At 37.2% G+C, this 7,317-nt stretch overlaps 1 non-coding gene across 1 annotated transcript; it reads left to right on the top strand.

Moving 5' to 3' along the window:
- Window positions 1-2,055: 2,055 nt before the first annotated feature.
- LOC118852544 lies at window positions 2,056-2,159 on the top strand. The gene has a single exon (XR_005010612.1). It is a non-coding gene; the product is annotated as a U6 spliceosomal RNA (small nuclear RNA).
- The last annotated feature ends 5,158 nt before the right edge of the window (window positions 2,160-7,317 follow it).

Here is a 7,317-nt window from a genome sequence, read left to right as displayed (position 1 = left end):
ATTACAGAATTTGATAATTGAAATCATCTAATCCAACTTTTATTTTACAAATGAGGAAACTGAGACTCAGATGGGGCACTCATTTACCATCTGCCACATGTGTATCAGAGCCAAAATTCAAACTTAGCTAGTCTTACTCCAACTCCACTGCTCTTTCATAATTGTGCTGAACATAATCCCCTCTCCCTACTTCAGGAGACTGATTATCTCTTGGCCAGTCTTGTCATTGGCACAGGGAAGGAAATGAATACAGGTGGGCAGAAAACATATTGGAGAAAAGACAACCTAGAATTTGAAATCTGTTACTACAAGGAGTTAAAAGTGAATTGAGGATAACTGAAATGCACAAATAAGAAAAGGCATCTAAGTTCCTTGTCTAATGCTGAAGGAAAATGTATATTTGGCGAGCTACCAATAACATTAAATTTTCTTTCCACTAACATCAGACAGTGTTGGCTGGAACATCTTCCCTGTCTTTCTGCCAGACTGGTGATTGATTATACCCCCTCATTAACTAATCAATTTGTGAACTGAACATGGACTGGATTCAATAGGCAAGGGAGGCATGGGCAAGAGAAAATGGCTACCATAATAGAAATGAAATTATTTGGGATAAGACATGATTTCATTGTAAGCTTAGCTTTTATTAACATTCCTACAGGTCTCTTGGCTCCCCTATTCCTGCTCCACATGGTAGGTGCTTCATTTCTTTTAGGACTGAAAAAGCAGACAACAGAACCACATTCATCCTAAATTCAATATATTCAGCAAGTATTTGTTAATGCAGTACCATAGAAGAAAGACTATTGTAACAAGTCAGGAGACTTTGAGTCTCCTGAGTTCAAGATTCAATTCTACACGTACTGCCTAAGATTTTGGGTGAGGCAACCAACTTCTCTGAGCTTTAGTTTATTTTTCTGGAGGAAAAATGGATCATATGCTTGTACTACCTATCTTCATAGAATTCTTTAAGCAAAAGTAAGGCTATATAGTACCATCAAAAGAGTAATGAAACTGGAGACCTGAGCTCAAATCTTGGCTTTGACATTTACCCCCATATGATTTGGGGCAAGTCATTGTATGCAAATCTCTAGGGTTCAGTTTCCTCATATGTAAAATGAGGGAGTGAAACTATATGACTTCTAAGTTTCTCTCCAGATTTAAGCCCAAGACCCAGTAGCATTCAAATCTCAAAGAACTATGTAAGTGAAAGTTGTTGTTTATTATTGTTCTCATTCTTCTCATCATATATTGAAAATGGGATCACCACTAATCACCAGCATTCTTACCATTGTCCCATACTGCCTCACTTTTCTCTAGACAACTCTGAGAGTCATATAAGTCTATCATCTACTAGTTTCAAATAAGAAAACCAATGCAATATCCTTTAGAGATAATCATACAACCTCAGTTTGAGTATTTCATTGATAAGACATTCTCCATTTCCCAGGAGAGTGTCTTCCATTGTTGTAAACCTCTAATTATCAGAAAGTTCTTAGGTTTGGCCAAAAGCTACCATTTTGTCATTTTTACCCTTTCATTTTAGCCATGCCATCTGGAATATTCCAGAACAAGTATGCTCAGTCCTCTCACATGGTAATCTTTACAATGTAAGAAGACAGTAATCGTACTCCTTGCTCTTTGAGTTTTGTTTTTTTCAGGTCGCATAACTTTAGTTTCTTCACTTTTCCTACAGAACATGGATTCTCAACTTTTTTTCTCAACTCTAGTTCACTAATAACTAAAATATATCAACCTTAATTGAACACATGCAATCTGTCTAGAGCACATAAGGGGGAGAGGCATCATTTTCCCATGAACTTGATACCACAATTGTTTTAACACAATTTAATTTGGGGAGTGGATGGAGGGTCCAAACCTGAGGTAGAAACTCCCTCTACCAGTACAGATTGATTACTATTAGAGAGGGGGAGTGAGAAAAAGGAAAATCTGGGCTCCGATGTATCCTCTGACATATACAAGATGTGGGACCCTGGACAAGTAAGTCATTCAATTTTGCAATGCACCCTTGCCTTAAGAAAGCATTCACATGTGCTCACTTTGGCATCAGATATACTAAAACTGAGACAACACAGAAAAGATTAATATGGCCCCTTTGCAAAGATGACATGAAAATTAATGAAATGTTCCAAATTTTAATTTAATTTAATTTTAAAATTGCATTTTTTCTGTTTTTGTCAAAAAAGAAACCATTAATTTTTAAAATTAACATTAACAATTTATTTTAAACTGTGATCAACTTGAGATCTTGTATATTTCTACATAAATTGATATCAAGGGGGCAGAGCCAAGACAGCGGCTGGAAAGCAGGGACATGCATGAGCTCCCCGCCAGGTCCCTCCAAACACCTATAAAAAATGGCTCTGAACAAATTCTAGAGCTTCAGAACCCACAAAATAGCAGAGGGAAGCAGGGCTCCAGCCCAGGACAGCCTGGACGATTGCGGGGTAAGGTCTATCGCATGGAACTGGGAACAGAGCTGAGCAGAGCCCAACGTGAGCCCCACCCAGACCAACCAGACCAGGAGCCAGGCAGAACAGGCCCGAGCACCCTGAATCAGTGAGTTGTGTCAGTTACCAGACTACCAGTTACCCACAAACACCAAAGACAACAGAGAACGTTAGTGGGAAACACTGCAGGAGACAGAGTGATAGGAGTTCCCAGTTCAGCCACTGCTCTGGGGACAGCAGGGTGGTGCAGCTACAGAACTACAGCTGCAGTTGCTTCTGGCCCCAGGCCCACCTGGTGGGAGGAACTAAGTGGCTGATCAGAGCAGGCATGCAGAGCCTGCTTAAGAGGTGAGTCAGGTCCAGGTTGGTGGTTCTTGGGGGAGGAGGAGTGCTGGTGTGGCAGAGCTGGCTGTATAGAAATAGCTCTGAGAACAACAGCACATCCCCTCAAGCATGGAACAAAGTACTCCTTACAAGCAGTCATACCCTGACAAAAAACTCAAGAGTCAAGTAAGTTGGCTGGGAACATGGCCAGGCACCGAAAATGGACTCAGATTCAGTCTCAGACTTTGGAATCTTTCTTTGGTGACAAAGAAGACCACAACATACAGCCAGAAGAAGTCACCAAAGTCAAAGAGCCTACTTCAAAAGCCTCCAAGAAAAAAAAAGCATGAACTGGTCTCAGGCCATGGAAGAGCTCAAAAAGGATTTGGAAAAGCATGTTAGAGAAGTAGAGGAAAAATTGGGAAGAGAAATGAGAAGAATGCAAGAAAACCATGAAAACAAGTCAATGACTTGCTAAAGGAGACCCAAAAAAAATACTGAAAAATATACTGAAGAAAAAAACACCTTAAAAAATAGACTAACTCAAATGGCAAAAGAGATCCAAAAAGCCAATGAGGAGAAGAATACCTTGAAAGACAGAATTAGACAAATGGAAAAAGAGGCCCAAAAGATGACTGAAGAAAATACTACCTTAAAAATCAGATTGGAGCAATTGGAGACTAGTGACTTGATGAGAAATCAAGATATTATAAAACAGAACCGAAAGAATCAAAAAATGGAAGACAATGTGAAATATCTCATTGGAAAAACCACTGACCTGGAAAATAGATCCTGGAGAGATAATTTAAAAATGATTGCACTACCTGAAAGCCATGATCAAAAAAAGAGCCTAGATATCACCTTTCAAGAAATTATCAAGGAGAACTGCCCTGATATTCTAGAGCCACAGGGCAAAATAGAAATTGAAAGAATCCACCAATTGCCTCCTCAAAAAGATCCCAAAAAGAAAACTAGGAATATTGTCACCTAATTCCAGAGCTCCCAGATCAAGGAGAAAATACTATAAGCAGCCAGAAAGAAGCAATTTGAGTATTGGGGAAACACATTCAGGATAACACAAGATCTAGCAGCTTCTACATTAAGGTATAGAAGGGCTTGGAATACGATATTCCGGAGGTCAATGGAGCTAGGATTAAAACCAAGAATCGCCTACCCAGGAAAACTGAGTATCATATTCCAAGGCAAAATATGGATTTTCAACAAAATAGAGGACTTTCAAGCTTTCTCAATGAAAAGACCAGAGCTGAATAGAAAATTTGATTTTCAAATACAAGGATGAAAAGAATCATGAAAAGGTAAACAAGAAAGAGAAATCACAAGGGACTTACTAAAGTTGAATTGTTTTGTTTACATTCCTACATGGAAAGATGATGTGTATAATTTATAAGACCTCAGTATTAGGGTAGCTGAAGGGAATATACACATATATATATATATATATATATATATATATATATATATATATATATATATATATATGTGTGTGTGTATGTTATATGTGTGTATAAATATAAATATATAGACAGAGGGCACAGGGTGAGTTGAATATGAAGGAATGATACCTAAAAAAATAAAATAAAATTAAGTGATGAGAGAGGAATATATTGAGAGAGAGAGAAAGGGAGAGATAGAAGCGGGTAAATTATCTCGCATTTAAGAGGCAAGTTCTGTAGGAAGGGAAGAGGGGGCAGGTGAGGGGGAATGAGTGAATCTTGCTCTCATTGGATTTGAACTGAGGAGGGAATACCATACACACTCAATTGGTTATCTTACCCCACAGGAAAGAAGGAGGAAGAAGATAAAAAAGGGGGGGGGTGATAGAAGGGTGTGCAGATAGGGGAAGGAGGTAATCAAAAGCAAACACTTCTGAAAAGGGACAGGGTCAAGGGAGAAAACTGGATTGGGGGGATAGGTTAGGAAGGAGTAAAATATAGTTAGTCTTTCACAACATGAGCATTGTGGAAGGGTTTTACATAATGATAAACATGTGGCCTATGTTGAATTGCTTGCCTTCTTAGGGAGGGTGGGTGGGGAGACAAGAGGGGAGAGAATTTGGAGCCCAAGTTTTAAAAACAGTTGTTCAAAAACAAAAAAATAAAAGGTTTGCATGCAAAAAAAAATAAAATAAATTGATGTCAAGCAGAATTTCCTCCTGTTCTGTACTTTGTGTAATTGTTGTAAGTTTCAAAAATTAAGAACAAGACTTTGCATTTATTCCTGCTAAGTTTCATCATTTTGGATTGAGCCCAGCTTTCCATCTTGTCAAGATAATTTTGAGTCTTGATTTAGTCATCTAACTCTCTATGCCTAATTTCATCTGCAAATTTGATGAGCCTGTCTTCTACATCTTCCTGTTAGTGATACTAAAATGTTGAAAAGGATGAAGGAATGACCTTGTTATAACTCAAACTAAAGTAATAAGTATTTATTAAGCACCTACTGCATGCAAGGTACCATTACAAGTGCTAGAGATACAAAAACAAAATTAAAAACAGTTCCTGCTCTGAAAGAACTAATTTATATTCTAAAAACTTCCTCCATGATGTCATTGAACCATTATCTAATGTCTTTTCCATATTCAACCATTTACAGAACCATCTAGTACTACTATCACCCAGACCACATTTCACTATTTTTTCAACTTGAATATTCTGGGATACTTCAGAGAATACATTGCTGAAACCAAGATATAGTGTATCTAGTTGTATTTTGGTTATATGTCAACCTTGTAATTATATTTTAAAAAGTGAAATGAGTTTAATTTAACATAGATTTTTCTTTGTGAACTCATACTGTCTCCTAGGGATCACCACGTACTTTACTAATTTTCCTTCAACTTTCTATTTAACAATTCAATCTTAATTTTTCAGGGATTAGCATCAACCTTACTATTCTCTAATTATCAGTAATCTGGTTTAAAAAAATAATAGAATATCTACTTTCCTTCCACCTAAAGGTGGATAGAATTAGCAGATCATTTATTATATATTTAGTTTCAGGATCCAAACTCAGAACCTCTGTCTCTAAATTTATCATTCTCTCCACTGCACCATGACATAAGTCTAGAAGTATGTTTTACTCTAAAACATTTGATGCAATAGACATATTACTTATATTTGTGGACTTTAACAAAAATCATTGAGTCTACAATTTAATCTCTGCTCCTCATGGTGACAAGAAAACACAATAGATTTGAAAAATCAGATGCCCAGAAGAAAATCAGATACCAAGAAGGAATGGTTTCAGCACTCATGCGTTGTGATCATGAATAAGAAGGAGTTATGTTTTTTACTTTTTCCCTCATTTTGTATGATCATAAAGATAATAAACTTCAATGGAATTTGTAAAAGACATGTATAGTGTTGGCAAATCACAATAGAACAAATCAAACACCTGATCACTAATAGCAGGTCATGATTTTTCATGACAATAGAATATTTCTTCCATCTTCCTAGTTCAGTAAGGTGCAGATGATAGAGAGGATAGGATTTAGACCTGTGAACTCATCGGGATAGGGGAACTTCCAGTGAGGAAATGCTCTTCACCAATTTAGGTCTACACCTTTGAAATTTAGAGATTTGCCTAGATGACTAAGAGGTTGAATAGTTTGCTTTGCTATTGTTCTGTCATTTTCAGTCATATCCAACTCTTTTTGACCCCACTTGGGGTTTTCTTGCCAAAAAGACTAGAGTGGCTTGCTATTTCCTTCTCCTGCTCATTTTACAGATGAGGAAACTGAGGCAAACAGGGTTACATGACTTGCCCAGGGTCACACAGCTAGTAAGTGTCTGAGGCTAGACTTGAACTCAGGAAGATGAGTCTTCCTGATTCTAGGTCTAACACTTATCAGCTAACTGTCTAGGGAGTCTCAAAAACACTATGTTTCAGAAGCAATACTTGAATACAGGTCTTGTCTTCAAAACTACTACTCTCTGCCCACTATGATGTGCTACATATGAAATACATCAATGATTCACATAAACAAATTGCCTTCACAACACAAGTTTTTAACAACTAGAAAAACACATTGGGCCAGATAGTAACAATTAAGGGCTGGTTGACTTCTATTCAGCACATCTTGAAATGCCCAAAGAAAGTGGGAATTTGTCCCCTTGCCATGGCCTCCCCATATATTGTCATCATAATCACAGAATTTTGAAACTGGTCAAGATCTTGTAGATGTTGTCCAATCAAATGGGTTCATTTTATTGAAGAGTCCCATAATAGTTAAATTAATAATATGATATAAGCTCCTTCTGTATAGTGTCTATTTCCTTTATGTTGTTGTACCTCTGGTAACTAACACAGTGCCTGACACATAATAAGCACTTAGTTCATATTTGTTGACTTATTAATTGATTGGAGCGTTTTCTTTCTTATGAGGCATAACAGAGAGAGAGGGGGAAATTTTAAAAATAAAGATGCTTAGCTCTGTAAAATCCCTGCTGTTATTTGGCAATTAATCAGTGTCTTCCTTTCATTTAAAAATGGACATGTACTG

Source organism: Trichosurus vulpecula, chromosome 5 (assembly GCF_011100635.1).
Source record: "Trichosurus vulpecula isolate mTriVul1 chromosome 5, mTriVul1.pri, whole genome shotgun sequence".
In the NCBI taxonomy this organism is placed as follows: domain Eukaryota; kingdom Metazoa; phylum Chordata; class Mammalia; order Diprotodontia; family Phalangeridae; genus Trichosurus; species Trichosurus vulpecula.
This window is presented reverse-complemented; position numbering and strand designations above follow the sequence as displayed.